The sequence below is a fragment of the Amblyomma mixtum genome, chromosome 3 (assembly GCF_055824585.1).
Source record: "Amblyomma mixtum isolate Tamu chromosome 3, ASM5582458v1, whole genome shotgun sequence".
Taxonomy (NCBI): Eukaryota; Metazoa; Arthropoda; class Arachnida; order Ixodida; family Ixodidae; genus Amblyomma; species Amblyomma mixtum.
The window spans coordinates 417,841,752-417,869,328 of NC_143014.1; the positions used below are offsets into that span (position 1 = coordinate 417,841,752).

Below are 27,577 nucleotides of genomic sequence, written 5' to 3' on the forward strand. Positions count from 1 at the left end.
ATCCTTCAAAGAACCTTAAAAAAAGACCTCCCGTTGTCACCTCGCGGCATCCGGTTTCTACCTGTCCGAGATCTTGGTAGTATACCCCTAGATATGGTCATGCTGCTGGGCCTGCACAGTCTGTGGAAAGTGCGTATGGCAGTCCGGAATGCAGACATTGATACTCGCCCTGCGAGACAGTACTTTATTGAGAGCATTTTATATGTCAGAGATGCACTCAAGGCCCAAAATGACCCCCCAGAATGGATTGGTATCATGGATGAACTTGCAAATTTGAAACACTTTTAATGAACGCTCCACCAAATGTCGGAGGACGTATTTTAACATTTCATGTACAGTGATCTTGTTTTTCGCCAAGCCGGCAATAAAGAAAAAAAAAAAAGCGGCGAGGTGGCCGAGCGGTTAAGGCGATGGACTGCTAATCCATTGGGCTCTGCCCGCGTGGGTTCGAGTCCCACCCTCGTCGTTTTTTTTCCGACTCTTTTTTGTTGCCCATACAAATTCATTTACCGTTAGCTGCACGAAGAAGGGCACTGCGGGACGCAGAAACAGAGCGACAGAACTGTGGCTGCTGTTGATTTTGCAAAGTTGAGAAACTAATTGCGGAATTCTGAAACCTGGTGCCTTTGCTTGCAATTATGAAGGCCGGTGCCTCCGTTGCGGCGAGGTGGCCGAGCGGTTAAGGCGATGGACTGCTAATCCATTGGGCTCTGCCCGCGTGGGTTCGAGTCCCACCCTCGTCGTTTTTTTTCCGACTCTTTTTTGTTGCCCATACAAATTCATTTACCGTTAGCTGCACGAAGAAGGGCACTGCGGGACGCAGAAACAGAGCGACAGAACTGTGGCTGCTGTTGATTTGGCAAAGTTGAGAAACTAATTGCGGAATTCTGAAACCTGGTGCCTTTGCTTGCAATTATGAAGGCCGGTGCCTCCGTTGCGGCGAGGTGGCCGAGCGGTTAAGGCGATGGACTGCTAATCCATTGGGCTCTGCCCGCGTGGGTTCGAGTCCCACCCTCGTCGTTTTTTTTCCGACTCTTTTTTGTTGCCCATACAAATTCATTTACCGTTAGCTGCACGAAGAAGGGCACTGCGGGACGCAGAAACGGAGTGACAGAACTGTGGCTGCTGTTGATTTTGCAAAGTTGAGAAACTAATTGCGGAATTCTGAAACCTGATGCCTTTGCTTGCAATTATGAAGGCCTGTGCTTCCGCTGCGGTGATGTGGCCGAGCGGTACAGGCCAATTGCTCTCACAAACGTCGATTATAAAGTTTATATGAAGGTGTTGGCGCAGAGGTTACAGTGTGTAATCCAGGAAATTGTTGGCCCCCACCAAACGTGTGGGATAAAAGGCCGGTCTATTCTTTCTAACATACACAAGGCAAGATGTGTGCTCGAGTGCTGTTATTTTACCAATAGTCGCGCTGCCATCTTGCAGCTTGATCTCGAAAAGGCGTTCGACTGGGTCGCGCATAAAATTTTGCTGTGCATACTTGATTATGTGAATGTTGGGTATGTTATCCGGGAGAGAGTCGCCTTGGCGTATCGGAACTGTACGACGAGATTGATTGTTAACCAGAGTCTGGGGGCCCCCATTCGTGTGCAGCGTTCGGTACGTCAAGGCTGCCCCCTCAGCCCTCTTCTGTTTGCCATCTACATCGAGACTGTGTTTAGGCATCATCGAAAACGAGAGAATAACTGGTTTTCGGCTGAAAGCTGCGGAGGTAAAGCTGCTGGCATATGCGGATGATTTAGCGGTTTTTTTCTGCTAATCGAGAAGGTGTAACCGAGGCCGGTGAATGTGTCGCTGAATTCTGCAAAACCTCTGGCAGCAGAGTGAACTGGTCTAAGTCAGTGGGGCCCTGGCACGGAGCATGGCAAACGACGATGGACCACTTTGCAAACGTACCCTGGGTGAAGACCCCAACGAAGTACCTTGGAGTACCGCTAGAAAGCTATCGCGATAGCGAAACATATTGGAGAGTGCAGACCCACGATGTGTGTGAGAAGGCGGAAAGATGGAAAGGAACAGGCTTATCAATTTTCGCTAGAGCCACCGTGTGCAACCTTTTCTTTATCAGTAAGGTGTGGTATGCGATGCAAGTGTTGCATTGTGGAAGAATGAGCATACAAAAGCTACATGGAATTTTTGCTGTTTTTGTGTGGGCTGCACAATGTGAAAGGTGCAGCCGGACGAATTTGTTTAGAAAAGTGAAGGATGGTGGAGTGGGTCTGGGACACCTTTTCTTGCGGCAGATTGTTAACAGATTTATGTTTCTGAGTGATGTCAGTGATCCGTTTTTGCGCTCCGTGTGCCGTGTTTTTTGCGCCGTGTTTTTGCGCTCCGTGTGTGTTGTTGCAACCGAAACCCTATCGGGCGGAATTTTTGGGTACTTCAGAGAAGTTGTCGCAAGTGTCCGATTTCTTTCAACGAGGTTTTCCAACGAATATTTATCTACAGTGAACAAGAAAAAATTGTACAAGGATTTATGTGAAGTTGTCTTGCCGGAACCCATGTATAGGGCCTTGTACATGGGAGGCCCTGGAAGGAATGTGTTAAAGAGGGTAAAGAGAATGCACGTTGAGCCAGGGGTTAAAACTTTTTTTTTTTCAAGTTGCACACTGGAACGTTATCTGTCAAAATGTTTTAACAGGATAAGGGCTTATTTCTTCCGTGGGGTCATCACTGCCTTATCTGCAAGCAACCAGAAACGATAGACCACGTTTTTCTGCATTGTTGGGAAGGGGTTTACTTTTGGGACGTACTTCAAAGGACTATAAAGAAACAATTTCCACTTCACCCCCATGGAATACGGTATCTGCCCATTGAAAACGAGGACGGAGTACCTTTCGATCTGATATTGCTATTGGGCCTCCACAATATTTGGCGCGCGAGAATAGCAGGATATTACTGTGATTCCGACGAGAGGCCAGCACGAATTTATTTTCGTGAAACTGTGCACCGGTTTTTTGATAGGGTCAAAGCTGTTGGCGAGGCTTCCGAGTGGTTGTCAAGGGTGGAGCCTTTGATGGCTCTAAATGAATTTTAATGTGACGAAGCCAGCCCTTGGCAGGCTGACTATATCAAGACCAAGTGTTCATTGTGTCCCGCCATTTTGTTGTTTAATGTCAAAGCCAGGCCATAAAAAAAAAAAAAGATGTGGCCGAGCGGTCAAGGCGATGGACTGCTAATCCATTGGGCTCTGCCCGCGTGGGTTGGGGTCCCACCCTTGTCGTTTTTTTTCCGACTCTTTTTTGTTGCCCATACAAATTCATTTACCGTTAGCTGCACGAAGAAGGGCACTGCGGGACGCAGAAACGGAGCGACAGAACTGTGGCTGCTGTTGATTTTGCAAAGTTGAGAAATTAATTGCGAAATTCTGAAACCTGGTGCCTTTGCTTGCAATTATGAAGGTCGGTGCCTCCGTTGCGGCGAGGTGGCCGTGGCTTCCAGCTACAGGCAGCAGATGTTAAGCTGCTGGCTTATGCGGATGATGTCGCGGTGTTCACAGTGAACCGGGAAGGTGTAACCGAGGCCGTGGCATGCGCAAAAGAATTCACCAAGGTCACCGGTAGTGAAGTGAATTGGTCAAAGTCCCTGGGACTTTGGCACGGAGAATGGCCAACGAAGCCCGGCAATTTTGCAAACATATCCTGGGTGACGATCCCAGTAAAGTACTTAGGCGTCCCACTGGACGGTTATCGCGATAGCGATTCGTACTGGAAAGCACAGACGCAAGCCACGCGTGAAAAGGCGGAGAGGTGGAAAGGGCGACATCTTTCAATTTCGCAAGGGCCACAGTGTGCAATCTGTTTTTTATGTCTAGGCTGTGGTACGTGATGCATGTGTTGCATTGTGCAAGGATGAACGCACAGAGACCTCGCCGGATCTTTGCCGTTTTTGTGTGGGCTGCGGACTGGGAACGCTGCAGCCAGACCAATTTGTTTATGCGGGTGAAGGACGGTGGCCTGAGTCTGGGACACTTATTTCTGCGGCTGATTGCAAGCAGATTTTGTTTTGTGCGCGATGTATGCGATCCGTTTTTGCGCACTGTGTGCCAATTAAGGCTCGGAAATGCACTGCCGGACTTTGTTGTCTCAACTGAAAGTTTCTCGGGACGTATTTTTGGTTACTTTAGAGAGGTTGTCGCGAGTGTTCGATTCCTGTCTGTTCGATTTTCGTATGAATATTTATCTTCTGTTAGCAGGAAGAAGTTGTATAAAGATTTGTGCGATGTAGTTCTTCCACAACCTATGTACAGGGCCTTATACAATGGAGGCCTGGGACGCGATGTACTTAAGCGTGTGAATGCGATGCAGGTGCCGCCAAGTGCAAAAACTTTTTTCTTTAAATTACATACCGGAACACTGCCAGTAAAGAAATTCTTGGAAAGGAAGCATATATTTCTACCTTGGAGATCACATTGCTTAATTTGTAAACAACCAGAAACAATAGACCATGTTTTTTTGCACTGTTGGGAGGGGGTATACTTTTTGGACATCTTACAAAGAACTTTAAAAAAGGAATTTCCGCTCGACTCTCATGGTATTCGGTACTTGCCTGTAGAGAGTGAGGGTGGGACACCATTCGACCTTATTATGCTAATGGGCCTCCATTGTATTTGGCGCTCCAGAATGGCAGGATATCATCGCGATCCTGATGCACGGCCAGCACGGATCTATTTTCGGGAGTGCATGCATAAGTAAATTGAAGTTCAGAAACTTGCTCCTGAAGCTCCCGAGTGGCTCGAAAGAGTTGAGCCTTTGGTGACGCTTAAACAGTATTAACGTGACGAAGCCACGCACCGCCAGGCGGATAGTGTTGTTAATTATTGCTCATTGTGCTCTGTAAGTGCATTTGTGTACTGTGGTTCTTTCCGAAGTCAGGCAATAAAGAAAAACAAAAGCGGCGAGGTGGCCGAGCGGTTAAGGCGATGGACTGCTAATCCATTGGGCTCTGCCCGCGTGGGTTCGAGCCCCACCCTCGTCGTTGTCCCTCCTAGTCTTTTTTGTTGCCCATACAAATCCATTTAGCGTTAGCTCCACGAAGAAGGGCACAGCGGGACGCAGAAAGAGAGCGAGAGAACTGTGGCCGGTGTTGATTTGGCAAAGTTGAGAAATTAATTGCGTAATTCTGAAACTTGCTGCCTTTGCTTGCAATTATGACGGCCGGTGCATTTTTTGGGGCGAGGTGGCCTCCAGGCCCGGATGTTTTAAGTGCTGTTTTTTATAAAGTGTTTAAGAGTGAATTAACTCCTTTGCTGACTTCTTTATTTAACGAAGCCTACAATCCTAATGCTCTGCCTCCATTCTACGGTACGTCCCACACAGTACTTATTCCTAAAACAGATGACGCGCAGAAACTTAAACTGGTCACAGAATATAGGCCCATCTCGCTGTCGAACGTCGATTGCAAAATTTTTATGAAGGTGCTAGCTGCCAGACTTCAGATGGCAATTATAGAAATTATTGGCCCTCATCAAACGTGGGGCATCAAGGGGCGGTCTATTGCGTATAATATTCACAAAGCAAGAAGTGTGTTGGAGTGCTGTGACGCCATTGGTGCTCGTGTGGCAGTTCTCCAACTAGATTTAAAAAAAGCTTTTGACTCCTGTTGCACATGACATATTGTTTTCTATCCTTCATCATGTTAATTTACGTACTATTATCACTGAGGGCGTGGCCTTGGCGTACAGAAATAGCACTACCAGGTTAATTGTTAATAAATCGTTGGGGGCCGCCATCAACGTTCAGCGCTGTGTTCACCAGGGTTGCCCCCTCAGTCCTCTTTTATTTTGTATCTATATAGAAACTTTGTGTAAGCACATTATAAGAAATAATGCTGTTCAAGGATTTCGGCTGCAGACGGCTGAAGTCAAGATCCTAGCATATGCTGATAATGTTGCTGTTTTTGGCGTGAGTCACGAAAGCATTCGTAACGCGGTCGACGGGGTAAAGCGATTCCGCACTGTGACGGGCAGCAGGGTTAACTGGGGGAAGTGTGTGGGGTTCTGGCATGGACAGTGGCCAGAGACACCGTAAAATTTTGCTAACGTGACCTGGAACACGACCCCTGTGAAATACTTGGGGGTCCCTCTGGAAAATTACCGTGACAGCGAACCGTATTGGAGACGTCAGGTGCAAGAAACACGCGAAAAGGCAGAAAAGAGGGAAGCATCCTATCTATCTATATTTGCGAGAGCCACAGTGTGCAATCTGTTTTTCATCAGCAAACTGTGGTATGTGATGCAAGTGATGCATTCTTCCCGAATTAATGTACAAATGTTACATCGTATTTTTGCTGTTTTTGTGTGGGCCTCTGAATGGGTGAGGTGTAGGCGAACCAATTTGTTCAGAAGAGTGACGGATGGGGGACTCGGGCCTGGACATTTATTTGCGAAGCAATTGTTCATTAGATTCCTGTTTTTGCGCGATGTGCATGATCCTTTTCTGCGCACATTGTGCCAAGTAAGGCTCAGTAGGGCTTTGCCAGACTTTGCGATTTCAACTGAGTATACGTATGACGGGTGGCATTTTTGGTTTCTTCAAGGAGATAGTTGCCAGCGTCAGATTTTTAAATGCCAGATTTTCAAAACAATATTTGAGTGATGTGAGCCGGAAAGATTTCTACAAGGATTTGTGTGACAGCCTCTTTCCAGTGCCCTTGTTCAGGGCCATGTACTGTGGAGGGCCGGGCTACAACGTATTCAAAAGGGTAAAGAAAATAAAGGTACCACCGGGAGTCAGGAGTTTCTTCTTTAAGTTGCACTCTGGAACTTTACCTGTGAAAACTTTTCTCGTGGCAAAACAGATATTTCTTCCTTGGAGGTCGCATTGTATCATATCCAAACAGCCGTAGACAATTGATCACGTATTTTTGCACTGTTGGGAAGGGGTCTATTTTTGGGACGTTTTGCAGAGGACTTTAAAGAAACAGCTTCCATTCCCCGCATATGGAATAAGGTTGTTCCCAACCAAAAACGAGTATAGGGTCCCGTTAGACTTAGTTATACTGGTGGGCCTACACAGTATTAGGCGCTCCCGCATAGCAGGGTATCATTGTGACCCTGACGCACGGCCAGCCCGCATGTATTTTAGAGAAAGTATGCACAAGTTTCTGGAAGAAAAGCTAATAGTGGAGGTTCCTGAGTGGTTACCAAGGCTGGAACCCCTCGTAACATTAAGAGACCTTTAACCTGACTAAGTCAGCCCCAGTCTTTGGGATCCTGGTTAGCTCTGGGTACTGTATGTACATATTATCATGTTCTGTTTTGTATCAAAGCCCGGCAATAAAGAAAAAAAAAAGCGGCGAGGTGGCCGAGTGGTTAAGGCGATGGACTGCTAATACATTGGGCTCTGCCCGCGTGGGTTCGAGTCCCACCCTCGTCGTTTTTTCTCCGACTCTTTTCTGTTGCCCATACAAATACATTTACCGTGAGCTCCACGAAGAAGGGCACAGCGGGACGCAGAAAGACAGCGAGAGAACTGTGGCCGGTGTTGATTTTACGAAGATCAGAAATTAATTGAGTAATTCGGAAGCCTGGTGCCTTTGCTTGCAATTGTGAAGGCCGGTGCTTCCGTTGCGGCGAGGTGGCCGAGCGGTTGGAAAGGTTTTGCAGGCAAACTGGCAATGGGACTTAGAACCAGAATGGTTGGTTTGGTTTATGAGGTTTAACGTCCCAAAGCAACTAAGGCTATGAGAGACGCCGTAGTGAAGGGCTCCGGAAATTTTGACCACCTGGGGTTCTTTAACGCGCAATGACATCGCACAGTACACGGGCCTCGAATTTCTCCTCCAAAGAAATTACACCGCCGCGGCCGGGATCGAACCCGCGTCTTTCGGGCCAGCAGTCGAGCACCACAGCCACTGAGCCACCGCGGCGGCTAGAACCAGAATCGTTCTGCGGGGTTCGATGGGCTACAACTCCCGGTGTTTATTTGGGAGTCCCGCTCGACAGATATGGGGAGAATACCAATTACTGGAATGATAAAGCGGAAGAAATTCGGGACCGGACAAAAGGATGGATGGGCCATAATCTTTCTATTTTCGCGCGTGCAACTGTATATAACACCTTTCTTGTACCAAGGATCATGTATTTACTTCGAGTATTATATTGTGCACGAACCAATATCCAAAGGTTCCATAGAGTTTTTGCGGTTTTCATTTGGGCGTCTAATTGGGAACGAATTCGCAGAGATAATTTCTTCCGGAGAGTAAAAGTCGGGGGACTGTCTCTAATGCATCTCTATGTGCGGCAGGTTGTTTTATGGTTTTGTTTTCTGCGTGACCAAAATGACGCCTTCCTGCGAACATTCATACAAATCATATTATCCAGTGCACTTCCAGAATTCATGGTCTCTTTGTGCAATGCTCGGTGGTACACAGTGTCTCGCTTCCTGCGAGAGGTTGTATGGTCGTTCAAGTTTTTGCAAGTGCGGTTCTCTCTAGAGTATTTAGCGAGTGTAACGCCGAAGTGATTATACAAGGATCTTATTGAGCAGTTGTTTCCAGCGCCACTGTACAGAACCTTATATTGTGAAGGCCCTGGGAAAGACGTTCTCAGGCGAGTTAAAAAGATGACTGTTGCACCTGGCGTCAAAACATTCTTTTTCAAATTACACACCGGAACCCTACCAGTAAAAACATGGCTAGAGGAAAAGGGCCTTTTTGTTCCTTTGGGCTCGAACTGTCTCCTGTGTAGAAAACCGGAAACGGTAGGACATGTGTTCCTGGATTGTTGGGATGGGGTGTTCTACTGGGATGTTTTGCAAAGAACCCTAAAAAAATGGCTGAGGCTTAACTTGGTTAAGCCTGGAGAATGCGAAGCATGGCTGGTGGCGACGGCGCGAGGTGGGCCCCCGTTTCTCCACTGTCGTGACGTCATCGTGTCACGTGGTGTGGCATCATCGTGTCGCGTAATTTGAAGGCGCACAACCACAGCGACGGTGCGAGGTGGGCCCCCGTTTCTCCACTGTCGTGACGTCATCGTGTCACGTGGTGTGACGTCATGTATCACGTGATTTGGAGGCGCATAACCACAGCGACGGCGCGAAGTGGGCCCCCGTTTCTCCACTGTCGTGACGTCATCGTGTCACGTGTTGTGACGTCATGTATCACGTGATTTGGAGGCGCACAACCACAGCGACGGCGCGAGGTGGGCTCCCGTTTCTCTACTGTCGTGACGTCATCGTGTCACGTGGTGTGACGTCATATATCACGTGATTTGGAGGCGCATAACCACGGTTAAGGGCTGAAGTGGTAGCTAAAGTAGTATGCTTCGCATAACAGGACTTCCCATTGACACCGCGCGGAATTCGGAACAGTACCTCTGAAAGTGGTGTTGCACCGTATGACCAGATTATGTTATTGGGCCCTCACAGCATTTGGAGGAGCAGAATGGCTGCTGGACTTTGTGACTTGGATGCACGATCGGTATGTGATTATTTTGTGGAACATGTGTATAAATTAAGAGCAGTCTTGAAGCAACAAGATTACTTGGATGATGTATTGTGTCTGATGGAACAACTTGTGTTAATGAAAGTATATTAGACACGGTTGTCTGCCAAGGGGCATGACAACTACGATATTTTACTGATGTACTCATTCATGCAATAAAGTAAAAAAAAGAGGTGGCCGAGCGGTTAAGGCGATGGACTGCTAATCCCTTGGGCTCTGCCCGCGTGGGTTTGAATCCCAACCTCGTCGTTTTTTCTCCGACTCTTTTTTGTTGCCCATACAAATACATTTACCGTGAGCTCCGCGAAGAAGGGTACAGCGGGACGCAGAAAGACAGCGAGAGAACTGTGGCCGGTGTTGATTTTACGTAGTTGAGAAATTAATTGCGTAATTCGGAAGCCTGGCGCCTTCGCTTGCAATTATGAAGACCGGTGCTTCCGTTGCGGCGAGGTGGCCGAGCAGGTTGGGTCTTGTGCATTTGTTCTTAAGGCAAGTTGTCTCCAGATTCATGTTCCTGCGTGACCAAAATGATCCCTTTTTGAGGACAGTGATGCAAGTGCGGCTGAAAAACTTCTTACCTGAATTTCTTGTGTGTGCGAACGGTTTTCATCGTGGAGGTGTGCATGGGTATTTGTGTGAAGTCGTTGGAGCTTTTCAAATACTGAAAGCGCGTTTCTCGATGCAGTACCTTAGTGGCGTAAAACGTAGTCGGCTGTATATGGACCTCACAGATATGGTGTGACCAGTGCCAATTTATCTCATAATGAATGGTGACGGTCAGGGTGGGGATTTTCTTAAAAGGGTTAAGAAGATGGCCGTGCGACCATCGGTGGAAACTTTCTTTTTCCACTTACATAGTGGCACACTCCCCGAGAAACCATGGTTGGAAGAGAAGGGGATATATATGTCCCATGGTCCACAAACTGTATGTTATGCCGCAAGCCTGAAATTGTAGACCATATGTTCTTGGACTGTTGGGATGCGGTCTTTCTGTGGGACATCCTGCAAAGGACGTTAAAGAAAGACCTTCCAGTAACGCCGTATGGCATCCGATTTTGCCAGTTGACAACGAAGATGATGTACCGTATGATCTGTTCATGCTGTTAGTACTGCATAGTGTATGGAAGACACGAATGGGTGTCCATCACGCAGATGGAAATCTGCGACCTGCTAGGGAGTATTTTGTTGAGAGCATTGCTTACCTGAGAGATATGTATAAGGAAGAAGCCGACAAACCCGAATGGTACACTATTCTGAATGAACTTGTTGTCCTGAAATGGTTTTAACCTATGAGTGCTGTCGATGTTCAGATTCAGCAAAGCGGAAAGTTGGGCAAGTTGGATAGCGTTCATGATGTAAAAAATAGCGCACAGGGAACACACGGGACGGACTGTTTGTGGTTGTTTTTGTTTTATGTTTTTAAAGTGACTACCTTATATTGCGCGCGTCAGCAATAAACCTCAGTTGCGAGTTAGCGCTTGTCCGCGTCGTTTACTTTCCGTCCCGTGTGTTCCCTGTGCGCTATTTTTTACATCATGGATGTTCAGATAGCACCTTTTAATGTACTGTATTTGATTTTCTTGTCTAGTCGGCGATAAAGAAAAAGAAGCGAGGTGGCCGAGCGGTTAAGGCGATGTACTGCTAATCCATTGGGCTCTGGCCGCGTGGGTTCGAATCCCACCCTCGTGGTTTTTTCTCCGACTCTTTTTTTTGCCCATACAAATCCATTTACCGTTATCTCCACGAAGAATGGCACGGCAGGACGCAGAAAGAGAGCGAGAGAACTGTGGCCGCTGTTGTTTTTATAAAGTTGAGAAATTAATTGCGTAATTCGGAAGCCTGGTGCCTTTGCTTGCAATTATGAAGGCCGGTGCTTCCGTTGCGGCGAGGTGGCCGAGCGGTTAAGGCGATGGACTGCTAATCCATTGGGCTCTGCCCACGAGGGTTCGAGTCCCAGCCTCGTCGTTGTCCCTCCAACTCTGTTCTGTTGCTCATACAAATCCATTTACCGTTATCTCCACGAAGAAGGGCACAGCGGGACGCATTAAGAAAGCGAGTGTACTTATAAAATTTTTTATGAAAATGCTTGCTAAAAGGCTCCAAACAGTAATTACGGGTATTGGAGGGGGTCACAAAACGTGCGGTATAAAAAAGAGATCAATATTTACCAGCATTCTTGTTGCACATGTCATTCTTGAGTGGTGCGATTCTGAGGACATTCTGAGCACTCCTAGCCGTACTTCCCGGGTTTATGCGATGTGTGTGTTAAGCCTCCGAGTAGCAAGTGTAACTGGCTCACGTGTTGAGTGGACACCTCTGTCGGGCTGCGAGTAGGCGTGGCATCCACCTACAAATCGGCGCAGCTATGTGCTTTTCTTTTTCTCAAAACCAACCGAAGGTTTAGACTGCGTTGATTTTGAGGGAGGAAAGGCGCATAACTGGCTCCCTGGGTCCGTGGACACCTCACCTGTTCTTTGAGGTACGTGACAGTGGTGAAAAAGATGTGCTCTGCATGCGTTGGGGTTGACAACTTTATGGCTGAAACGCGGCACGAATAGGCCACCAGCATTCGTTGGATTCATTGGTGTTGGCGTTAGTGTTTTAGAGTCCGTTGATTTTGAGGAAACGAAAGGCGCATAACTGACTCCCAGGGCCTATGGAGAACTGAATCGCGCTTTGATGTACGTGGCTGTGGTGTCCACCTGCAAAAAAAACGTGCTTTTGCACAATATTTTGTGCTGAGCAATGCTAAATCAGCAGCCATTTTTTTTGGCCCATTCGCACTCGGAGTGACTTGAGGGGTAATTCTCTTGTAACGCTTAGCGCTCTCCTTTTGTAGCTCCTGGCGCTATATATATATATATATATATATATATATATATATATATATATATATATACAGGGTGTCCCAGCTAACTTGGACCAAGATTTACAAATAAACTAACGGAAAACGCGTGGATGATGTAAGGGTTTATCTAAAGTTACAGTACTATTTTTTCGGTCCTCCTATTTGAATAATAAGTCCAGATAAAAAAATTAACTTTTTAAGTATAGCTTGAAATGTTCAGGCGTGAGTAGGAATGCTGTGGAGCTCCAGAAATATTGTCCAACCCAGGCACTTCCAACGAGATAGACTTCGTGTGGCTCTTTTTATTCGGGAAAAAACGCAAGCCCGCGGAGTTTAAAAAATACCACGTGACCGCGCCCCGTGCGCGCGGATGCGCCGCGATTACACCGCTCTCATCCGTGCTTTGTAAAAAACATCACTCGCTTCGCGCCTTTCGTGCTGCCCAAGACAGGCTTCACGATGCACTTGGTTCCAAGGTAAGCGCCGGTGGGTTCGGGCGCCAATTGAAAGAAAGCGCGGCTCTTGTTCTTCAGCGTAATTCACACGACGTTATCAGGCTTGTTATATGCGTCTTTGCTTGTTGGGATCTTGCTCCCGAATTCAAACTCATGACATTGTCATCGTTCCTCCGCTTGCATTCTGCTAACGGTACAGCACATTTATCGCCGCAGGAACGGGAGCCGTGCTTTCTTTCAATTGCCGACCGTACCCACTGACGCCTATCTTAGAACCAAGCACAACGCGGAACACGAAAGGCGCGAAAGCAGCACGAAAGGCGCGAAGCGAGTGATGGTTTTTACAATGCATGGATGGGAGCGCTGAAATCGCGGCTTATTCGGGCGCACGGAGCGCGCTGTCACGTAGTACTTTTTAAACTCCGTGGGCTTTCGTTTTTCCCGAATAAAAATGGCCACGCTAAGTCTGTCTCCTTCGAACTGCCCGGGCTGGACAATATTTTCGGAGCTCCACAACATTCGTACTGACACCTAAACATTTCAAGCTATATTTAAAAAGTTATTTTTTTATCTCGACTAATTATTCAAATAGGAGGACTGAAAAAATAGTACTGTAACTTCAGATAAACTTGAACAACATCCACGCGTTTTCAGTTCAGAACAAAGCATAGTTTTTTTTTAAATCTTGGCCCAACCTTTAGCGAAGTATACGCTTCGTTAAAGGAAACATTTATTCTACTCGACGTTTCGATCGGAAGACCGATCTTCTTCAGGATATATATATATAACGTAGCGAACCACGACGGCCGCGCCTGTTACCGCCTGGGCAGATCACTGACGAATCGCCGACGAAGACGAAGCATCGGTGAAAGACAGAGCCGCCGCGCTGCACGCGATTGGTTCGGCTGGACTGGCCATCTTCTGCGCTGCCCGCCGCTCTGCTAGCCCATTTTGTGTCGCCCGCCGTGAACTCCGTCCCCGGTCTGCTTGTGCAGAACCCCCCCCCCCCCCCCCCTTTTCATATGGTGGAGGTGCGGGGTAGGTGGGGCAGGACCGGGTGCAGACTCCTTAGGCATGGTGGGTGGCGGGAGAATACGGCTGCGAAGGTCCAGGGCGTCAGACGACCGCAACCTCCGTTCTCTGCGCTGGAGCGCTGCGCCAGAGTGATCTCGCTGTGTTCAGTGGCACCGGCGACCATTTCGTTGAGGACTGGTTGGCATCTTACGAACGGGTGAGCACCCATAGCAAGTGGGATGATGCACTCAAGCTGAACAACGTCATACTCTACCTTTCAGACGTTGCAAACCTATGGTTCCGGAACCACGAAGCTGATATCACCACGTTGTCAGCCTTCAAAACCAATTTTTCTGACGTATTCGGCAGGCACGCGGTGCGCAAGCTGAGCGCGGAACAACGCCTGCGAAGTGGGACGCAGCTGCCTGGTGAAAATTTTACCAGCTACATGGAGGACGTTGTGAACCTTTGCACACGCGTGGATGCCTCTATGTCTGAGCGCACCAAGATTGACAACATCATGAAAGGCATAGACGACGATGCGTTTCAGATGCTTCTCGCAAGCAATCCCACAACAATCGCCGACGTAATAACCCATTGCCAGAACTACGATGAACTTCGGAAGCGACGCATCATCACCCGTTCTCCACTCTCGCAGCAGGAGTCCCTTGCCTTCCTCACGTCTGACACCGACCCGGCTCAACTGTCACCGCAGGTCAAGCAGCAGGAGTCCCTTGCTTCCCTCACATCTGACACCGACCCGGCGAAACTCTCATCGCAGATCTAGCAGCAGGAGTCCCTTGCTTCCTTCCCGTCTCACACCGACCTGGCCAAACTGTCACCGCAGATAAAGCAGGAGGAAGGAGGAAGTCACGCGTCAGCTCTCGTCATCCCTTCAGTCACGACGCTGCATTTCCTCTGGTGGCGCCATTGCAGGAGGTCATCCGCCATGAAGTTGCCGAGGTTCTTCCCACTGCCCGTCAAGCCCCTTCGGTCGCTCCATTCACCTATGCCGAGGCTCAGTATCCCCAACCACCTCTAATACCCTCACAGATGACCTACGCAGAAGTGTCGACACGCTCCGTGTCCATGACTGTCACCGATGCGCCGTCGCCCTCCCTCCGTTGAAGAGGGAAACTATGTTCCGCAGTTCCGGAGGCAAGAACTGCGCACTGTTCGAAAAGGTCAAGACCTCCGTTTTCCCCACGCAACGTTCTTCAGGTCATAGTCGACGGACTGCCGGTACCTGCGCTTATCGATACGGGTGCATCGGTATCAGTGATTCACGAAAAACTCTGCCGCCGTTTGCGCAAAGACACGACGTCATTTACGGGTCTCTCGCTCCGCACCGCAAGTGAAAAGCGCATTGCCCGTCTGGCTTCATGCACAGCGCGGGTCATCACAGACAATATATTGCATCCATTCGAATTCTTGGTGCTGTCCTAATGCTCACATGAAATAATTCTGGGGTGGGTCTTCCTATCACACAACAACGCTGTCATAGATTGCGCCCGCGCCGAAGTTGAATTTTCTGCTTTGTGTGACGAGCTTCCTTCTGAAACCTCTGTGCCTTGGTCACTCAAGGTCACCATCGTTGAAAATGTCGAAGGTGCGCCGGAAGCATCTGCCCTTGTATCCCTGTCGTGCCGTGCCGCGTCGGATGACACCGGTTTATTTACGCCGCCTGCTTCCTTCGTACGCCGAAATAACCTGCCGCTACCTTCTGCTGTCCTCAATGTCCACCAGGGTGTCACGAAAAAGGTGCTCTACAATCCATCCCCGTGTCCCCTTACCCTGCTCCCTGGTGAGTCCCCTGGCTGCATTCAACCTGTCTGCCTTCTCTCTGACCTTAATGTCCACGAGGTAGCCAGCAGTTTCTCTGTAAACGCCATGCATTCCGAGCCAGCCACTTAACCTGAGCCTGACGAAATTTTCCGCGCCTCCAACGACGATACTCTTCCGTCCACATACTGTGCACAGCTCTCAGCCCTTCTCCAGCCGGTCCGCTCCACTTTCGATGCAGCCGATCAGCCTTTAGGCAGTACATCCGGCGTGGCTCATCGCATTGAGACCGGCTCCCACCCGACTTTTCGGCAGCGGCCCCATCGCGTGCCTGCGGCTGAGCGTCAAGTGATAAGTGAGCACGTTGAGGACATGCTGCACCGTGGCATCATCCGTCCCTCTCACCGCCCTTGGTCTTCCCCGATGGTGCTGGTCAAAAAGAAAAACGGTTCTATCAGATTTTGTGTCGATTACCAGCGACTCAACAAAATTACCAACAAAGACAATTATCCGTTCCCCCGCATCGACGACGCTCTTGATTGTCTCCAAGACGCAGAATACTTCTCCTCCCTTGACTTGCGTTCTGGCTACTGGCAGGTCCCGATGGCTGCCGCTGACCATGAGAAGACCGCATTCGTTACCCCTGACGGCCTTTACGAGTTCACCGTTATGCCCTTCGGCCTGTTGAACGCGCCAGCCAGGTTCGAAAGAATGATGGATAACGTCTTACGCAAGCTGAAATGGCACACGTGCCTCTTTTACTTGGACGACATCGTTTTCTTTTCGGCAGATTTCTGTACTCACCTCACGCGCCTGCAGCAGGTTCTGACTTGCCTGACCGATGCCGGACTGCAACTGAATCTTAAGAAGTTCCACTTCTTAGCTCGGCAGTTGACGATCTTGGGGCACATCATCTCCAAAGAAGGAATTCTCCCTGACCCGGCCGCGTATTTGCCAACTGCAGCCTGTACAGCCACAAAGCTTGAACCCTCGGTGAATTGATCACGGTGACTGAAGATTGTCACAACGGCTTACCTAAAAGGGATAATTATTCCCTAAATAATGCTTAAAAGTCTATATCAACGTATTGTTACTAACCATGTAATATTTAGTTTACATTCAAAACTGATATTCCAGTGCTGTGAATAATGTGTGTAAAAGTATGCATAAAATGTTTTGAAAATCTTAAACGGCGTTTTACGCCACTAAGCATCACGATTTGCGACCTAAAAGGGAAAAAATTTAGAAAATGAAAAAAGAAAAAAACATTAAAATTACGGTACAGAGAGAGGATTCGAACGGCCGACCTTTCCATACGCAACACGTGCCTCTAATCCACTGCGCCATAGCGGCGATGTCAAGCCGCCGTTCTGAATGAATATTTATAGCCAGCCTTAATGGTGGCTGCTACCTGCCGGTGGGCGGCGCTGTCATCGCTGGCTGTACCGGCTGCATTTGGCGAACACGCGACCCGGCCAAGCTCTGTGCTCTGGCGCAATTTCCTCAACCGGTTTCCTTCAAGCAACTTCGAAGCTTCATAGTGTCGGAGACGAAAAGGGGGGACAAAATGCGGCGCCATTCGACACGCGATTTCCTCGGTCAAGGACCCTGTACATGTGTGTGCGCGCCTGTGTGTGCGTGTGTGAGTGTGTGCGCGCGAGCCGACCAGGCGGCAGGCGCCCGAAAGGGGCTCCCGTGGCCGTTCCCCCGCGACCGTCCCTGAACCGGGCGGCAGGCTTTCCGGGAACTCTTTGACTGTCCAAGGTCGGAGAGGCGGGAGCGGCGGCAGAAGAGGGAGAAAGGAGGACTCGGCCCGGCATCGAAGGACAGTGCTTTGGGAGACGCTGAACGAACAGGTCGTGCTTCCAATCGTTCTGTAAAGTTTACTTATTTTACCATTCGGCCAATTAAACCAGTTGTTAAGTTTTACCGGAGTTCCTTCTTTGGGAACGAAACGAACGAACGCGTACGTAGAGCACGTATTCCCTCACGTACAAAACAACACACATAGGTCTTTGTTGCGATTTCCGGCGCTTCGTACGCAATTTTGCGTCCATGATTGCGCCGCTGACGAAGCTACTTGGCGGGGACAATGACATATCTGGCTGGTCGGCCCAGTGCGTCGAAGCGTTCGCTACCCTGCGCCATTTTTTGATTTCGCCGCCAATAATCCGACACTTTGACCCCACAGCATCTACCGAATACCATACAGATTCGAGGGGTGTTGGCCTCAGAGCTGTCTTGGCCCAGCGAAAATATGGTTTTGAAGAATACGTCGTTGCGTATGGGAGTCGCGTGCTTGCCAAAGCTGAATCCAACTACTCTGTTACGGAGAAGGAATGTTTAGCTATTGTATGGGCGCTAACAAAATTCCGGCTCTATCTATACGGTCGCCGGTTTGACGTCGTCACGGACCATCATGCGCTCTGCTGGTTATCGTCCATTAGAGATCCATTCGGTCGCCTCGCTTGGTGGGCTCTTCGCCTTCAAGAGTTTGACATCCACGTCAAATACCATTCTGGCCGTAAGCACATGGACGCCGATGCTTTGTCTCGGTATCCCCTTCCCAGCGACGCTGCCTGCTCCTCGGCAACTGATCCCGTACTTTCGCCTCTTACCATCGCTGATATGCCTGCGGAGCAGCGGAAAGACCCGTGGCTTGCGTCCCTCATAGACGCTGTGTCTTCGTCACAAAATGTTGCGCCTTCTAGAACTTTACGGCGTCAAGCTCCGCACTTTGCCCTCCGGGACGGCCTTTTATATCCCCGCAACTACATGCCTGATGGTCGGGGGTGGCTTCTCGCAATTCCACGCCATTTACGCTCTGAAGTTTGACGCTGACCCTCAGTGTGCGCACACCGGTGTGCTGAAGACATTCAAAATAATTTCACAGCGTTTCTATTGGCGTGGCATATACGGCTATGTTCGAAAATACGTCCGTTCTTGCATCGCCTGTCAGCGTCGGAAAACATCCGCTCCACGTGCCCGTGTGAGCGGCCCCTTACAACCACTCCCTTGCCCGGCACGTCCTTTCGATCGCGTTAGCATCGACCTTTGCGGCCCGCTGCCCTGTACGGTCTCTGGGAACCGTTGGATTATCGTCGGCGTCGACCACCTCACACGGTAGGCCGAGACAGACGCCCTTCCTGCTGCTACTAGCCGCGAAGTTGCTATGTTCATGTTCCATCATTTTGTTCTTCGCCATGGCGCGCCGCGCGAGCTGCTCAGTGACAGAGGCCGCGCCTTCCTTTCACACGCCTTTGAAGCTCTGCTCGCCGAATGCCGCATCGTACATCGGACCACCGCTGCCTGCCTTCCTCAAACTAACGGGCTGACCGAGCACTTCAACCGTACTCTCGGTGACATGCTCACGATGTACGTCGCAGCAGATCATGCCAACTGTGACGCTGGCTTCCCTTTCGCGACATACGCTTACAACGCCGCCACGCAGTCAACCACCCGATTTACCCCATTCATCCTTCTGTACAGGCGTGAGCCGTCGTCCACGATGGACACCATCTTGCCTTATACTCCTGACGCCTGCGAGTGGACACCCCTCTGCGAAGTCGCACAGCATGCCGAGGAACGCCGCCAGTTGGCGCGCTCTTTTACCCTCCGAATCCCAAGGCCGCCAAAAGCATCGCCACGATAACATTACCAGCCAACATGTTCTTCCGGTTGGAATCTCTGGGTACCAGGCACACCACCAGGATTGTCGTCAAAATTTCGCACGGAATGCCACGGTCCTTATCGCGTTGTCCAGCAAACGTCGCCGGTCAATTACATCATGGAGCCGCTCAACCCCTCTTCGGATTGCGCCATCGCGGCCGAGAAAAGATTCACGTCAGCCGCCTGAAGACATACTACGACCCACTCCTCTTGCCCTCGCCATAAGTCGCCAGGGTGGCTCCTCTTCGTTCCCGGGGCATTGTAGTCAACCATAACGGCCGCGCCTGTTACCGCCTGTGCAGATCACTGAAGAATCGCCGACGAAGACGAAGGGCCGGTGAAAGACGAAGAGCCGCCGCGCTGCACGAGATCGGTTCGGCTGGACTGGCCATGTTCTGCGCTGCCCGCCGTTTTGCTCGCCCATTCTGTGTCGCCCGCGTGAACTCCTTCCCCGTTCTACTTGTGCAGAAACCCCCTTTCAATATATATATATATATATATATATATATATATATATATATATATATATATATATATATATATATATATATACCGGGTGTTTTTTTAAAACGTCCAAAATTTTTAAAGAAAGGTAAATTGCTTTAGATTTATTTTAGCACTGGGGCTATACTGGAGGCTACGGCGGGTGCCAAGCAAGAAGAAAACTGCCAGAAAACTGCAAGAAGTGAACGGCCGCCGCTCTTAGCAGCGGCTTGACAGTGCGTCAGCACTTTTCGCAGCGGCGCGGTGGCCGTTCACTTCGCCACGGTCAGCGGGCACGCTCCATTTGCTAGAAGGGCCGTTGAGAGCGCTGCATATGATAGCGCACGAGCGCAGTCACGTAGTAGTTTTTCATATATCGCGGGCTTCCTTTAGATGCCTGAAAAAAAGATCCCGTAAGAGATACGATGCTACAATAAACTCTATTGGTTCTTTATAAACCTGCTCTACAACCTAACGTAACTGCGTTGGCACTAAAATGAATATTTGAAAATTTGCATAACTCATCTTAGTTAATTAACTAATTAAGCGCAATAAAAAAATATTTTTAGGAGCGCCACATCATGGCGAACAATGTATCGTTGGTTTCAGTGGGCTGCGGTCTATCGCTTTCTTTAAATCCTTGGTTCGAGTTACGTGAAACACCCTGTATATAGGGTGTTTCACGTAACACGAACCAAGGATTTAAAAAAGTGGCCTACCGGTGCTGGGCGAAACCAACAACATTGTTTTCCGTCATGTGGCGCTGCTCACAGTATCTTTTATATTCAGCTTAATTAGTTCGTTAGCTAAAATTAAATATACAAATTTACTGTAATTCACTTTACCGTCACGTGCTTTCCTTTAAGGTGTAGAGGAGGTCAACAAAGAACCGATCCAGTTTTTTGCAGCAGTGTAACTCATGCGTGGTCCTTTTTCTTGGCGTTTAAAAAACGCCTGCGAAATGTGAAAAAGAACCCATGTGACTGTGCTCATGCGCTACCTTATTTCTGCGTTCCCAACCATGTTTTCAACGAACGATACATGCGCGCTGACCGTGTCCAAGTGAGCGGCCGCCACTCAGTTCGACGGGCTGTCATTTTTTTTTCCTTTTCTTAAAAGGGTATGTCATGTGGCATTTATTTTGTTGTGCCAGCGAACTGCTCAGTGCCCGTAAACTATTATTCTAAATCGCTGAGTAGTACAGCCTTAGGCGGGAAAGTTTTGCTTATCTATAAATGCATGTAATATCCCGTACATTATTATACCATAGACACCATATGGCGCGAAGTTTGTTCCAAAAAATAGCGAGGTGGCTCTTTAAGAAAGGTCACTGTCAAGATACAAGCCGAGGTACTAATTGCCGCAGATAAAACTGTAGTGGTTTACAACAACCAGCCTTACAATCTTCCCAATGCAAAATCAGTAGGAGAGTCAATTTTAACCTTCTTGAAACCATCATGAATGCAGGATCGTCCGCGGCTGCCGTGGATGGACGGCGGGGGGGGGGGGGGGGGGGGGGGGGTGATGTATGTGTCGGGAATCGGAGTGACGCGTCCCCAACTGCTGAAGGGGAACGCTTTCGTGTGCAGGTTCGAAGAAGAAAACGAATCAAACAAAACAAAACGAAGCCGTGTTTATACTTTAAAGGAAAGGAACAAATAAAAGAAACGAAAACACCAAGGAAAACACATCTAGACACGCGTACAAGACTACGGATAAAAAGGAGAAAGTTCACCGGTGGAGCGTGGAGCGGGAATGCCTTGCAGGCAGCATGGACGCTGGTTGGCGACTTGCGATGCATCGCTAGCGTTGCGTCCAGGGAAGCGGTGGTAGAGAGCCAGGAGGTGAGGAACGAAGATGGACATGGGAGACACTGACGAACTCCTGTCAGCCGCCCCCAAGAACTGGGCAGCGGCAGCAGAAAAACCGTAGCCAGGTCCTGTCGACGGCGTTCCAAAACACCGTAGGCTTGTGCAGCCTATCCAAGGAAGCCTTGGCGGCAAGAACCCTCAATCCATCTGCTGCCACTTCCGACCTCGAAAGGGACGCAGTAGGCCTGCGTCCTTGAGTCAAGGGAAGTCCACGGCAGTACAGACCCGAAGTCTGCCGGCTTCCACCTCCACGCTTGAATGGGACTCAATGGTCTTGCGTCGATAATTCAAGGGAAGTCATCTGCAGCACGGACCCAAAGTCCGACAGCTGCCACTTTCACTCTTGAATGACCAGACTTGTGCTGCGGTGTCTACCTCTACACCTCGGTTTGCTGACACGTCAGACCTCCACTCCTCGTGCCTGCCTCGCGCACACCATTCGCACGCGCACACGCGCAACGCGGGGCTGGCACGCACGACGCTCTGCTGTCCGAAGAACCACTGCCGACACGCCACGTTGAAAAATCCCTCGACAGTGTCGTGTGCACATCACAGTACGTCTCTCGTGTCTGCCCACCTATGACCCCATCGAGCGCGGTTGTTGTTTTGCAGGTCCGGTCATGATTTGAAATTTTCTCTTTCATATCATGGCGACCGCCCTGAACCACTCCTTTAGTTTTTTTGGCTTCTCGTCTTCTATGTTGCGTCGATAGTAGTCTGGCAGCTTCTCGCTCTGTTGCTTTCAGTGTTTCAGTGTCTCACGAGTGTCAGATGGATGACTGTTGTGAACGCTCTGCCTTCACTACGGCGAACGCCAAGCGCATGCTCCTCACGCTTTCCCTCGTCCCTTCCTCCCCTCACCCTCGCCCGGTCACCTATATAAGCTGGCTGCTGGGGTTGAATAAACGCTCTTTCTATCCCGAGCGTCCGTTTGTGTTTCATGGAAGGACGGCACGCGCAATGCGCGAACTAGCTTTGTAACAGTGGCGACGAGTTCAAAGCGAATCCACGACGAGAGCCAACCTGAAATGACCCTCAAGGCGGAGTAATTGGACACAACCATTTCGGCCATGGAAGATTTACCAGCTTCTCGAGTATGACGAACGCTGTGACAAATCGAGAGTTAATCTAACGAAAGTTGAAGCCTACTTCGAAGCAAATGGCATCGAAGATTCAATGAAGAAGAGGGCGTTGCTCATTTCTGCACTGAGCACACAAACAGTACAAGTACTTTCAGGGAAAGTATCACCGAAGAAGGCTAATGTGCTGAAGTACGAAGAAGTAATTGGAGTCCTAACTGCGTATTCTGACTGAAAACGCCACGAAATAACGGAGAGCTTCCGCTTTTTCAACCGGCGTCAGCGCGGAAGGTGAGTGTGTTCATACATTCATTGTTGAAATTCGCCAAATAGCGGATGGCTGCAAGTTCGGAAGCATGCTCGATAGAATGCTGCGCGACAAGATAGTATACGGCAAGACAGTATACGGGATAGTATATACCAGTTCGTCTTTTTTGGGCACGGCGGACACGGATTGGCAATGACGCTAACCAGGACCCTGTTCTGCGTTCTGCAGGTTAGTCCCCACAGTAGTTGTTTACGGACTGATTGTCGTGGCATTATTGTCCTGCCGTGCCCACAGAAGTGTCTTGACCTTGCCTATGAATGTCTTCTTGTGTGCAAGTTCCTTCTCAGCGGGGACATTGAAACGAACCCAGGTCCCACGCACAAGGAAATGTTTGAAGAGTTGCTTGAGGGTCAAGCTGTTATCCGTAACGATATTTCAGAAATAAAAGTCCAAATATCTAACATCTAAACATTAATAAACAGCCTTCAACAGACATACACTCAACTTGACAAAAGGTTATCTGAATCTCGTGCGACCGAAGGGGATCAGGTTCAAACTACTCTAAAGTCTTTAGAAAACGTTATTGGCTTCCAGTCAAAGAAACTAACTGATCCCGAAGACAGAAATGGGCGGTCAAACGTAATTATTCATGACATTTCTGAATGCGACGATGAAACGGAAGCGGCCCTCAAGGAAAAAGTTATCGCCGAGGTAATGAGGGATAAGCTGCAGGTACAGTGCGAATCAATCGGCCGCATTCATAGGCTCGGCCGACAAGGAAACAAACGACCGGTAATCATCTATCTGCAAGATTTTAACGAAAAGAAACTTCTATTTTAAAACTGCAGCAAGCTTAAAGATTCGGACATGTCTGTACAAAACGATTACTCGCAAGCAACGCAAAAGAAACGGAAGCTCCTGTGGGAAAGTGCGAAAGATAAACTGCAGGGTAAAAAGTACACCTACTTCATGATAAACTTGAGGTCGATAAAGATTTCTTCTTTTGGCATGAGACAAAAAACATGCGCGTCAAGATTAACAATCAACGCTCTGAGCAGCCCGAGCCTTGACGCCTTTCCAAAGAATATGACAAGCACTTGCGTATAATCAACTTAAATGCCCGTAGGGTAGTAAACAAAACAGAATCTCTCGAGGTTTCTTTACTAGAAAATGACCCACACATTGCAGTCATAACGGAGACGTGGCTGCGGACTGAAACAGCCGACGAGGATGTCTTCCCTAATTGATACCAAGTTTTTCGTAGGGATCGGCATTTCAGGGGAGGTGGCGTTGCAGTCCTAATTAAATGCCACATACAGGCTGTTCTCTTGGAGGAGATTCCCGGCCTTGAATGTTTGTGCTTAAATATCTCATGCTGGGGCTATAACTTCATTCTGATTGCCATTTATAGACCTCCTGATGCCTCAGCTGATTATCTGTTCAAACTGGAAGAGCACATGTCTCGGTTCCAAAGAAGCAAATTGCTACTTATTGGTGACCTAAACCTAGCAGGCGTTAATTGGGAGCGTTTTGAATCCCTTCCTCAAAACAGCAATAATTTAAACAGCGTACTTAACATGATGTTAACACATGACCTAATTCAAATAGTCCAGGAACCAACACGTGTGCAAGGAACTAGCAAATCTGTATTGGATTTGGTATTTTTGCCTAGAGGGTTACCTGAATACATTGTTGAAGTTGTGGAAGGCATCTTCGACCACCCGCTTGTCAGTGTTCGCTTGCTCATTGTCGCTTGTACTCAATCTAATAACCCTGTGAAACGGTCTGTCAAAGACTACTCACGTGCAGATGATGCTTTCATTATAGAACATTTGGAAACATGCCTCATAAATTTTAATGATACTGATTTGAATGCACTTTGGCGCCGCTTTAAAGGTATGTAGAACTACTGTATAGATAAGTTTGTGCCGAGCAAAGGTAAACTTGTTCACAGAAAAACGCCATGGATGACGCGTGAAATAATCCACTTAAAGCGAAAGATAAAAAGGTTAAAGAAACAGCACTTGCATTTAGATCATTTCAAGGATTTAAAAGAAGGGCTTGCACGCGCAGTACACTCTTCGAAAGAACACAATTTTAATACAGTGCTTCCAAATTTCATTGTAGAGGAACCAAAAAAGTTTTGGAATTATATAAGCGAAAAAAAGAAACCAGTGTCGCAAATTTTGGTTGATGGTTCTGTAGTTACCGATCACGGGGATATTGCGCACCACATCAATGACTACTTTCACAGTGTCTTTTCAGATTCCGGTGCTTGCACATTCAGTGACGCAGTGTTTGACCTCTGTGATGTAAATTTTATTTCATACCCTAGCGTAGTTTCAATGCAACTGAATTTAAAAACTAAATCATCATGTGGTCCCGACAACCTTTCAAACGTGTTCCTGAAGCGATATGCTGAATCTGTTGCAAAGTTTCTAGTTTTTATATTTCGTGTTTCATTACTTCATGCACGATTACCGAGCGACTAGAAGATAGCCAGGGTTGTGGCAATACACAAGAACGGTGACCGTGCATTATTACAAAATTACCGTCCAATATCGCTTACGTCACCATGTTGTAAACTAATCGAACATATTATTGCCAACCAGATTAATGAATTTTTAGATGCGCACGCAGTCCTCTCTAATTTCCAGCACGGGTTTAGAAAAGGATACTCAACAATTGCACAACTAGTGACAGTTATACATTCACTCGCTTCATGTCTTGATAAGAATGCCCAGATTGATGCAATATTTCTTGACTTCAGCAAAGCTTTCGATAGAGTTCCCCATGACAAACTGATATTGAAACTCAGGCGCATTGGCCTCCTGGAAATTTCGATCATATGGATATCAAATTATTTAACCAATCGCTACCAATTTGTCGCAGTTAATGAGCAACAATCAGGTTGCCTTCCAGTCGGCTCTGGCGTGCCCCAAGGAAGTGTGCTGGGGTCATTATTATTTTTATCGCATATTAATGACATTCCCAGTGAACTTGATCCGAATGTGCAAATCAGGTTGTTTGCGGATGATTGTGTGCTCTTTCATGAAATAACTTCAATTGATGACCAAATCTATCTTAACTCCTCTCTTGCTAAGATTTTTGAATGGTGTGAAACGTGGGACATGAAACTTAACACTGATAAGACCGTCTTTCTTCGCTTCTCTCGCAAAAAAGCTCCGCTTTCCTTTAATTACAGGCTAGGTTCGTCGCCTTTGCTGGAAGAGACTAAATATAAGTATTTGGGTGTAACACTTACTAACACTTTTTCATGGAATTTACATATAGATAACATCTGCTCTTCTGCACTCCGCAAACCATACTTCTTAAGACATAAGCTTAAAACTTCTCCCCCTAGCGTAAAATTACTTGCTTACAATTCACTAATTAGACCGAAACTCGAATACGCATGCGTTGTCTGGGACCCGTTTACTAAACACAGTATCACCCGCCTAGAAAAGGTATAGAGAAAAGCTGTAAGGTTTATTTACTCTAAATTTTCCCCGTATGACTCACCCTCTGAAATAATGCAGGTTAATGGTATTCAATGTCTTGCACAACGAAGAAAAAAATTTACGTTTCGAATTTCTTTACTTGCTTTGGAAACAAGAATTATCTATTAACCCTGCCCCATATCTGTCGCTTTCAACGTGGAGGTATACACGCCACCATCATCCTAATTCTTTGAAGCCGTATTTTGCGCGAACAGATTTATTCATGTTTTCATTTTTTCCTCGCACAGTAACGGACTGGAATGATTCTTTATTGCCTTTCGCCACACTTTGATGTTTACTAACTTTGTTATTATTGTTTTGTTTGTCATTTTACCCACCCTGCTTGGACCTCTATAAGGTTTGCAGTATTGAATAAAGAAATAAAGAAAGAAAGAAAGAAAGAAAGAAAGAAAGAAAGGAAGAAAGGAAGGAAGGAAGGAAGGAAGGGAGGAAGGAAGGAAAGAAGGAAAGAAGGAAGGAAAGAAGGAAAGAAGGAAAGAAGGAAAGAAAGAAGAAATGGGCCTGATTGACGGACCGCCAGCGCATCTTCCACTGAAAGAAGGAGCCACACTAAAATTATTCAAGGCCCGTTCTCTTCCATTTGCTTGGCGCGAAAAGGTATCCAAACAGATTGAAAGGCTTGTAACCATCGGAGTGTTGTCCCCTGTAACACACGCAGATTGGGCTACACCAATTTTGCCGGTACTAAAAAATGGATGGCACCGTTCGAATCTGCGCAGATTTCAAAGTAACCCTAAACCCTGCATATGAGCTGGAGCAATAGCCGCTACCTGTCATTGATGACATTTTTGCGTCTTTGAATGGCGGCGAGCAATTCAGCACGCTCGACCTGCGTGACGCCTATAATCAGATCTCTCTCGATGACCAGTCCAAGAAAATGTGCGTTATTAATACGCACCGGGGGGTTTTCTGCTACAACCGCGTGCCTTTCGGTATAGCTTCTGCGCCTGCAATTTTTCAACTGAAAATCGACACTCTTTTGCAAGGCATATCAGGTGTCCAGGCTTACCTCGACGATATACAGATATCGGAAAAACACGGTGGCACCGAAACATTAAGGTTGGTGCTCCAGCGTTTCCAGGAGCACGAGGTTAAGCTCAGACTGGACAAATGTAAATTTCGCGAGGCGTC

General features: G+C 48.1%; 7 non-coding genes and 1 pseudogene across 7 annotated transcripts; all 8 read left to right on the forward strand.

The window, feature by feature from the left end:
* Positions 1–384: 384 nt before the first annotated feature.
* Positions 385–466, forward strand: TRNAS-GCU (transfer RNA serine (anticodon GCU)). Its single transcript has one exon. It is a non-coding gene; the product is annotated as a tRNA-Ser (tRNA).
* A 195-nt stretch (positions 467–661) lies between these two features.
* On the forward strand, positions 662–743 carry TRNAS-GCU (transfer RNA serine (anticodon GCU)). Its single transcript has one exon. It is a non-coding gene; the product is annotated as a tRNA-Ser (tRNA).
* Positions 744–938: 195 nt separating this feature from the next.
* TRNAS-GCU (transfer RNA serine (anticodon GCU)) lies at positions 939–1,020 on the forward strand. Its single transcript has one exon. It is a non-coding gene; the product is annotated as a tRNA-Ser (tRNA).
* A 3,887-nt stretch (positions 1,021–4,907) lies between these two features.
* On the forward strand, positions 4,908–4,989 carry TRNAS-GCU (transfer RNA serine (anticodon GCU)). Its single transcript has one exon. It is a non-coding gene; the product is annotated as a tRNA-Ser (tRNA).
* Positions 4,990–7,306: 2,317 nt separating this feature from the next.
* TRNAS-GCU (transfer RNA serine (anticodon GCU)) lies at positions 7,307–7,388 on the forward strand. The gene has a single exon. It is a non-coding gene; the product is annotated as a tRNA-Ser (tRNA).
* Positions 7,389–9,877: 2,489 nt separating this feature from the next.
* Positions 9,878–10,742, forward strand: LOC149357804 (uncharacterized; annotated as a pseudogene).
* Positions 10,743–11,063: 321 nt separating this feature from the next.
* On the forward strand, positions 11,064–11,145 carry TRNAS-GCU (transfer RNA serine (anticodon GCU)). Its single transcript has one exon. It is a non-coding gene; the product is annotated as a tRNA-Ser (tRNA).
* Positions 11,146–11,339: 194 nt separating this feature from the next.
* Positions 11,340–11,421, forward strand: TRNAS-GCU (transfer RNA serine (anticodon GCU)). The gene has a single exon. It is a non-coding gene; the product is annotated as a tRNA-Ser (tRNA).
* The last annotated feature ends 16,156 nt before the right edge of the window (positions 11,422–27,577 follow it).